Source organism: Pristiophorus japonicus, chromosome 23, assembly GCF_044704955.1.
Source record: "Pristiophorus japonicus isolate sPriJap1 chromosome 23, sPriJap1.hap1, whole genome shotgun sequence".
Classification (NCBI taxonomy): Eukaryota; Metazoa; Chordata; class Chondrichthyes; family Pristiophoridae; genus Pristiophorus; species Pristiophorus japonicus.
Genome location: NC_091999.1, coordinates 15,137,723 through 15,147,851, shown reverse-complemented (window position 1 = coordinate 15,147,851; position 10,129 = coordinate 15,137,723).

The window sequence follows — 10,129 nt, the reverse complement described above, 5'->3', positions numbered from 1 at the left end:
CAAACACTCCGAGGGAAGATACAGCATGGATTAGATAAGAGAGAAAAGCTTGCTCTACACTATCCCATCAAAAACTGCCAGAGCAGGTACAGCATGGGTTCGACAGAAAGGTTTAGGCTCGGTTTTCCAGGACTTGGGACCTGGACAACAGAAGGCACAGTCACCAATTATAATCAGGGATGCTCAGGAAGACAGATATCTCATGGGTGGGGGGCAGGATGGTGGTTGTGGGGCTGGAGGAATTTACAGAGCTAGAGAGGGGCGAGGCAATTTAAGGGTTTGAAAATATTAGAATTTTCAAATCAAGGCGTTGCTTAACTAGAAGCCAATGTAGGTCAGTGAGGACAGGGGTGGTGGGTGAGCTGCGAGTTAGGGCATGGGCAGCCGAATTTTTGATCAACTCTAGTTTATGTACAATCGAATGTGGGAGGAGTGCATTGGAATAGTCAAGTCCAGAAGTAACAAAAGCATGGATGAGGGCTTCAGCAGTGGATGAGCTGAGGCAAGAGCGGAGACGGATGATGTTACAGAGATGGAAATAGGCAGTCTTAATTATGCCGTGGATATCTGCTTAAAAAACCTATTTCAGGGTGAAGTATGACACCAAGATTGCAAAAAGTCTGGTTCAGGCTCAGACAGAAGTTGGGGAGAGGGACGGAGTCTGTGGCTAGGGAACGGAGTTTGTGGCAATGACAATTACAAATATCAGAATATTTGACAGGCTATCATTAGCAAAATGTGTGGATGAGTTTGTAAAATTCAATCGGTTAAAAAACGGGTTACAGAAAGTAAGGGATTTCGAACCTTATGCAAGATGGTTCAATAAAGGGGTGGTTCAAAGGATTTCAGTTGAGTTTAAACTGACACACTGCAGTTAAGTCTACTACAACTACAACTCGTACTCAAATGGAACAAGTTTGGGGTTTGATAGAAGGTGAACTAGGTGAGAAATGACATAAGTTAGATTAAGAAAAAGCACTAAAATGGAACAGTCAGTAACAGAACATCAATTAGTCTCCTCTGATCATGGAGGAATCAAATATTCGACAGACTGTGTTTGAAACAAAGATAATTTATTCAACAGTTATACACAATATTAATCTCCAGCTCAGGTATAGGGGTGATTAAGATCATCAGAAACAAAGTAGAGCTGCCAGAGTGAACATGTTTCAGTGCCCAATGCAATCACAGTAAATCCTGTTCTATTTACAAATGCAGCCTTTCTATTCAGCCCATTCAAAACTGAGATAAGGAGAAATGTCTTCTCTCAGAGGGTTGTTAATCTTTGGAATTCTCTGCCCCAGAGAGCAGTGGAGGCTGGGTCATTGAATATATTTAAGGCGGAGATAGCCAGATTTTTGAGCGATAATGGAGTATAGGGTTCTGGGGAGCGGGCAGAGAAATGGAGCTGAATCTATGATCAGACCAGCCATGATCTTATTGAATGGGGAGCAGGCTCAGGGGTCCGGGTGGCCCACTCCTGCTCCAATTTCGCATGCCCCGCGCGGAAGAATGTGCTGCATCCAGACTACAGGAGCTCAGTGCGCAGGCGCCGGTCTTGGATGTGTTTGGAGCATGCGCGGTGCGTGTAATGGTGGAGGAGACACGGTTTGACAGGCTCCTTAGAAGTGTCCTTTTCAGCGGGACGGAGCGGAATAATGGACCAGCGGGGAGCCGGGGAGGCTTCATAAACATCCAGTTCCCGCCGCAAGCCCGGAATAATAACCGGAATATCGGCGGTTGCAGCTTCGGGTCGTTCTCCCGGTCACAGGCCCAGACTAACGGCGGCCATCTTCGTACAGGAAGGCAGGTCCATCGCTCCGCCATCTTGGTTCAGTGAGTAGCATAGCGCATGCGCTGCTATCTTGGTGTCGGAACAAAGTGAATGATGTCAGTGTCTGGAACTGCACCCAACCAGAGTCAGTCCCTTCAAGGGAGGGGAACCAGTGAGTGCAGAACTGAACCCAGCCAGAGTCAGTACCTTCAGGGGAGGGGAACCAGTGAGTGTAGAACTGAACCCAGCCCGAGTCAGCACCTTAAGGGGAGGGGAACCAGTGAGTGTAGAACTGAACACAACCAGAGTCAGGACCTTCAGGGGAGGGGAAGTAGTGAGTGCAGAATTAAACCCAGCCAGAGTCAGCACCTTCAGTGGAGGAGGGGAACAAGTGAGTGCGGAACTGAACCCAGCCAGGGTCAGCACCATCAGCGGAGGTGAGCTAGGGGAACCAGTGAGTGTGGAACTGAACCCAGACAGAACCAGAGTCTTCAGGGGAGGAGAGGGGAACCAGTGAGTGTGGAACTGTTCCCAGCCACAGTCAGCATCTTGAAGGAAGTGAGGAGAATCAGTGAGTGTAGAACTGAACCCAGCCAGAGCCAGCACCTTCAGGGAAGGAGATGGAGGGGACCCAGTGAGTGTCGAACTGAACGCAGCCAGAATTGGTGGTGAAAATTGGGAGTGGAGGGAAAACAGTCTATAACATAAGAAATAGGAGCAGGAGTAGGCCATTTGGCCCCTCGAGCCTGCTCCCCATTCAATAAGATCATGGCTGATCTGATCATGGACTCGGCTCCACTTCCCTGCCCGCTCCCCATAACCCTTTATTCCCTTATCGTTCAAAAATGTGTCTATCTCCACCTTAAATTATTCAATGACTCAGCTTGCACAGCTCTTTGGGGCAGAGAATTCCAGGGATTTGCCACCCTCAGAGAGGAAATTCCTCCTCATCTCACTTTTAAATGGGCGGCTCCTTATTCTGAGACTATGTCCCCCTAGTTTTAGTTTCCCCTATGAGTGGAAATATCCTCTTTGCATCCACCTTGGCGAGCCCCCTCATTATCATTAAGTTTCAATAAGATCACCTCTCATTCTTCGAAACTCCAATGTGTATAGACCCAACCTACTCAACCTATCCTCAGAAGTCAACCCCCCATCTCCGGAATCAACCTAGTGAACCTTCTCTGAACAGCCTTCAATGCAAGTATATCCTTCCTTCAACTGTACGCAGTACTCCAGGTGTGGCCTCACCAATACTCCTTACAGTTGCAGCATGACTTCTTGCTTTTATACTCTATCCCCCTTGCAATACAGGCCAACATTCCATTTGCCTTCCTGATTACTTGCCGTACCTGCATACTAACTTTTTGTGTTTCATGCACAAGACCCCCAAGTCTCTCTGTAATGCAGCTCTTTGCAATTTTTCTCCATTTAAATTATAATTTGCTTTTCTATTATTTATGCCAAAGTGGATAACTTCACATTTTCCCATATTATACTCCATCTGCCAAATGTTTGCCCTCTCACTTAACCTGTCTATATCCCTTTGCATATTTTTTGTCTCCTCCGCACAATTTTTGTAACAACAGCAAACTCGGTCCCTTCATCCAAGTCATTAATATGGATTGTAATTAGTTGAAGACCCAGCACCGATCCCTGCGGCACCCCACTAGTCATGTTTGCCAACTGGAAAATGACCATTTATCCCGACCCTCTGTTTTCTGTTGGTTTGCCAATCCTCTATCCACGTTAATACATTACGTCCAACCCTGTGAGCTTTTATCTTGTGCAGTAACCTCTTATGTGGCACCTTATCGAATGCCTTCTGGAAATCCAAATACACCACACCCACTGCTTCCCCCTTATCCACCCTGCTCATTACATCCTGAAAGTACTCCAGCGAATTTGTCAAACATGATTTCCCTTTCACAAAACCATGTTGAATCTGCTTGATTGAATCATGCTTTTCCAAATGTCCTGCTACTGCTTCCTTAATAATGGACTCCAGCATTTTCCCAATGTCAGATGTTAGACTAACTGGTCTAAATTGTCCTGCTTTTTGTCTGCTTCCTTTTTCAAATAGGCACGTTACATTTGCGGCTTTTCAATCTGTTGGGACCGCCCTAGAATCCAGGGAATTTTGGTAGATTACAACCAATGCATCCACTATCTCTGCAGCCACTTCGCTTAAGACCCTAGACGGCAAGCCATCAGATTCAGGGGACTTGTCTGCCTTTAGTCCTATTATTTTACCTAGTACTACGTCATTAGTGATAGTGATTGTGTTGCGTTCCTCCCTACCTATAGCCCCTTGCTTATCCACTCCTGGGATTTTTTTAGTGTCTTCTACCGTGAAGGACTCTTACTATCTGTTTTTATATTTTGTGCTAGTTTTCTTTCATAATCTATCTTCCCTCTCATGAATTTTTTTAGCCGTTCTCTGCTGGCTTTTAATAATGTCATAAACCTCTGGCCTCCCACTAGACTTGGCCACACTGTCTGCCTTTGTTTTAAATTTGATACCTCCCTTATTTTCTTAGTTAGCCACGGATGGTTATCCCGTCTCTTACAGTCTTTGCTTCTCATTGGGATATATTTTTGTTGCAGGTTATGAAATATCTCCTTAAATGTCTGCCACTGCTCATCAACCATCCCATTCTTTAATCTATTTTCGCAGTCCACTTTAGCCACCTCAGCCCTCATACCATTGTAGTCTCCTTTATTTCAGCTTGGGACCCTGGTTTGAGAACCAACTTTCTCACCAACCATAATATGGTTGAATTTGAAATTCAACCATATTATGGTCACTCATTCTGAGAGGATCTTTTAGTACCAGATCATTTATTAATCCTGCCTCATTACACAGAACTAGATCTAAGATAGCCTGCTCCCTGGTTGGTTCCACAACATACTGTTCAAGGAAACTATCCCAGATACACTGTATGGACTCCTCCTCAAGGCTACCCTGGCCAATTTGCTTTGTCCAATCAATATGAAGTTTAAAATCACCCATAACTATTGCCGTTCCTTTATTACAAGCCTACATTATTTCTTGATTTATACTCCGTCCAACAGTGTAGCTACTGTTAGGAGCCTATAGACTCTGCCCACCAGTGATTTTCCCTTTATTATTCTTCATCTCCACCCAAACTGATTCAATATCTTGATCCTCTGAGCAAATATCGTTTCTCACTAACGCACTGATCTCATTCTTTATTAACAGAGCTACCCAACCTCCTTTTCCTTTCTGTCTGTCCTTCCGAATTGTCAAATATCCCTGAAATATTTAGTTCCCAGTCCTGGTCACCTTGCAACCACGTCTCTGTAATTGCTATCAGATCATACCCATTTGGATCCATTTGTGCCGTCAATTCATCTATTTTGTTACAAATGTTATGTGCATTTAGACAAAGAGCTTTTAAATTTGTTTTTTTTCCTATTTTTCCTGCTTTTTTCCTCTGTCCTTCCAACTCACTTTCTATATTTTTGCTTTCTAATTCCAGCTTTACTTCCCTCCCACTGAATCTATTCTCAGGTTCCCATCCCCTGCCAAGCTAGTTTAAACCCTCCCCAACAACACTGACAACTCCCCGCCCCCCACCCCCCACCCCCGCCGAGAGGATATTGGTCCCGGCTCTGTTGAGGTGCAACCCGTCTGACTTGTACAGGTCCCACCTCCCTCCAGAAGCGGTCCCAATGCATCAGGAATCTAAAGCCCTCCCTCCTGCACCATCTCTCCAGCCAGGCATTCATCTGCTCTATCCTCCTATTTCTGTACTCACTAGTTCATGGCACCAGGAGTCATTCTAAATATTACCCGAGACCATATCACTGTTTATAATTACTCATGACCCAGTCTCGGTTTATATTACATTCGACCCTGCCTCTGTTTATATTGCACTAGACCCTGTCCCTGTTTATACTACACTTGACAGTATCTCTGTTTACAAATAGAAGTATAGAGTACAAACGCATGGATATTATGATGAACCTGTACAAAACAGGAGCAGCTGGGGTTGCAAGGGGGATAGAGTATAAAAGCAGAGAAGTTCTGCTACAACTGTACAGGGTATTGGTGAGGCCACACCTGGAGTACTGCATACAGTTTTGGTCTCTATATTTAAGGAAGGATATACTTTCATTGGAGGCAGTTCAGAGAAGATTCACTAGGTTGATTCCTAAGATGAGGGCATTGACTTATGAAGAAAGGTTGAGTAGTTTGGACCTATACTCATTGAAGTTCAGAAGAATGAGAGGTGATCTTATTGAAACTTAAAACATACTGGAGGGCTTGACAAGGTGGATGCAGAGAGGATATTTCCACTCATAGGAGAATCTAGAACTAGGGGGCATAGTTTCAGAATAAGGGGTTGGCCATTTAAAACTGAGATGAGGGGGAATTTCTTCTCTCAGAAGGTTCTAATTCTGTGGAATTCTCTGCCCCAGAATCCTATGGAGGCTGGATCATTGAATTTTTTTAAGGCGGAGATAGACAGATTTTTTGAGCGATATGGGAGTAAAGGTTTATGGGAGCGAGGGGGAAGTGGAGTTGAGTCCATGATCAGATCAGCCATGGTTTTATTGAATGATGGAGCAGACTCGAGGGTCAAAATGGCCTACTCCAGCTCTTATTTCTTGTGTTCTCCTTAGAGCAGGGAAGATTGAGAGGAGATTTGATCGAGGTGTTCAAAATCATGAGTGGTCTTGCCAGAGTACATCGAGAGATACTGTTCCCATTGGCAGAAGGGTCGAGAACCAGAGGACACAGATTTAAGGTGATTGGCAAAAGAACCAGAGGCGACACAAGAAAAAACCTTTTTGCATAGCGAGTGTTTAATATCTGGATTGCACAGCCTGAAAGGGTGGTGGAGGCAGACTCAATCACGGCTTTCAAAAGGGAGTTGGATAAGTATCTGAAAGAAAAACATTTGCAGGGCTGTGGGGTAAGGGCGGGGGAGTGGGACTAGCTGAGGTGCTCTTGCAGAGAGCTGGCACGGGCTCGACGGGCCGAATGGTCTTGTTCCGTGCTGTAATCATTCTCTGATTCTATGGTTCTAACTCTCTCATCATAAGCCTCTATTCCCTTTTCCCTCATATGCTGATCTTCAGTGCATCGATACTGGAAACACAGAGCGACCAATCCAGAGCCGCTCTGTATCAGGGTGGGTGCTGGATACGGAAGTCGCTCCCTGGCCTCCTGTGTGCATCTGTTTGTTGCATCAGTTTGACCTGGAGCGGAGAGGGGGAGAAGCTGCTGGGTTTAACCCCCAGAACCTCTGGGCCCAGTTGGGACCAACAATTTCCGATGAGAGACTGTCAACGGCGTTAGATTCTAGGGGAGATTAGGTTGTGAAACAGACACTGCCCGCACAATGTAGAAGAGTATTGTTTTAGGAACAATATACAGAGGCTTTCAATATACAGATTTGTTTTAATCCATTCTGAGGATGTGGGTGTCGCTCATAGGGCCAGAATATATTTCCAATTTCCATTTGCCCCTTGACAAAGTGATGGTGGGCCTTCTCGAACTGCTGCAGTCCGTGTGGTGAATGCCCTCCCACAATGCTGTTAGGTGAGGAGTTCCAGGATTTTCACCCAGTGACGATGTAGGAACGGTGATATATGCCCAAGTCAGGATGGTGTGAGACTTGGAGGTGATGCATTTCCATGCACCTGCTGCCCTGGTCCATCTAGGCGGGATAGGTTGCGGGTTTGGGAGGTTCTGTCAAATTTCTGGTCGAGTTGCAGATGTTTAAATTCCCTCCCCTTCACCCCGCCCACCTCTCCCTCCTCCCATAGAGGCCAGAGTCTTGTGTCGGCCCAGACCGGTTGGTGGTTTCCCTTCCCTGTAGGACGTTGGGTTATTACGACAATCCGTCAGCTTTCATGGTCACTTTTCTTCTGCTGATGGCCGCACAAATAGCCAGGTTCATTCAGCTCAATTTCACAACCTGCCTTTGTGTTTTTGTGGGTTCTCTCTCACCCACCCTTTTTCCTGTTTGAAACTCACTTTACAGGGGAGGATTTGTCAACGAGAGGCTCAAACCAAACATCACATTAAGATCTGACGGAGTCACTCGATTCATCGGGAACGGAATATCATCGGCCTTTGATCATGGAAGCAAAAAGCACTGTTCACAGCGGGGAGAAACAGTACACGTGCTCTATGTGTGGACAAGGCTTCAGCCGATCATCCAACCTGGAGAAACACAGGTGCAGTCACACTGGGGAGAAACTGTGTAAATGTGGGGACTGTGGGAAATGTTTCAACTACCCATCCCAGCTGGAAACACATCGGCGAGTTCACGCTGGGGAGAGGCCATTCACCTGCTCAGAGTGTGGGAAGGGATTCACTACATCATCCCACCTGCTGAGACACCAGCGAGTTCACACTCGGGAGAGGCCGTTCACCTGCTCAGAGTGTGGGAAGGGATTCACTCAGTCATCCCACTTTCTGTCACACCAGCGAGTTCACACCGGGGAGAGGCCGTTCACCTGCTTTGAGTGTGGGAGCGGATTCACTCAGTCATCCACCATGCTGAAACACCAGAGAGTTCACAAGTGACTGCAGGGGTGGGATTCTGCTGTTATTGCTGCTGTTAATCACATCCGGACTGAACCATGTTCATTCTGACAGTTGGGGTTTGTTTCCGCTGATGTCAATAACTCCTGTAACTGGACTGGAGTTGAATATTTGGGAGAAAGACAAATAAATTCTTGTTGCTTTCAACACATTGTTGTGGATTTCTTTCTTTCCCACCCGAGAGTTTAGCATCACCTGGCTGAAGCTCAGTGAGGACAATCTGGGCGGAGGATCGTATGGCGGGAGAAATTCAGCCTGGACACAGTCCTTCAGGGTCACACTGAGAGGGGCAAATGGCACTTTGGTCTTTCCAATCACACTTCATTGACAGCAAAGTCGCCATGCGGGTTCACCTTGACATTGTTAGGTACGGATGATATCCACCCAAGGGTGTTTAAAGACATGGGACGGCTGCTCTGTCAGCCCCTTGCCCATATCTCCATCAGCTCAGTAGAGTCACGGGTTGTTACCTGAGATTGGAAGGTAGCACACACAGTTCAAATTTTGCAAATTGGCCACAAGTTGGGAACTGAAGGCCCATCAACGTGACCTCGATCACTGGGAAGGTGCTTGAAGGGATCCTGAGAAATACTGTTTTCGATCATGGGGAAATAGAAGGGCCCATTACAGATACTGAACATGGATTCCTGGAAACATGGTCACGTCTTACAAACTAGCTTGAGTTTGTAAAGAAGTTATTCGGTTGGTGAATGGGGGAATCCGGTTGACATTGTCTACCTCAAGGTGTCAAACTCATTTTCTATGGTGGGCCTGATCCAATATTCTGGCACTTGGCATGGGCCACATTCAGCAAAAGCTATTATAATAGGAATAAATGAAGATAAACTACATCGGAATTTACATTTAGATTTTATTTACTGCTGCTGCTCCCGATCCCTAGCACCTCTTAGCTTGAGCATTCATGAACTGACCCTGCTCAAACCATAAGCTCAAGGCTATCGGTGCATGGTTCTGCCTCTGACCACAAGGCTGTGTCACTGCCACACACAGATACCGTTTCCTCGTTTCACATCTCCATACAAACACCATCTCTTCACACATCCTCTTTCTACACAATTGCAGCAGACATGAGCAAGGACATGAGGCTTATTAAAAGACACATTTCATTACAGCAAAGGTTGCACTGGGAAAAATGTTCAGTTACTTTGCATTACAGGCAAATACCGGACAAACTAGCAGCACACTGGCACCTGAGCAGTCTCTCATCGGCCTTCAGGCTTTTCTTAAATAGATTTGCTGCCTGGATATAAACTTAAACCAGCTTTGCAGGCGTGATGCTCTATTCACACATTGAAGGTGAGAGAGATGCTGTGGGGCACACACTCAGTCCAGTAGCTGAAAGTGATTAACAGACTGGGTTTTGTGTTTAGTGATCCCGGGCATGTTACCAATGCCAGCAAAGATGAAGCCCATGGAATAAAAGGGACAGTGGATACTGTCTCACTTTGAGCGAGTCAGAATGAGAAGCTTTAACAACAGCCGATGTTTCACAAAGGGAGACCTCACCAGACCAAAGGACATTGGTGGCGTTTAATGGGCTGTTTGTGTCACTGGGCTACAGGAGGCTATTTGTGACAGAAGGAAAGCTGGTCACAGCAAACAAACAGTTTACCGGCCTGTCCAGGGCCCACTCTGACCCCCACCTTCTCTCTCTCACTATTGATGGACACTGCTGCAGTATTTGCTCCTCTGACCTTTCCTCTATTGTCCTTCCTACACCCCTAATACACGGCCCGACACAATCTCCCTCC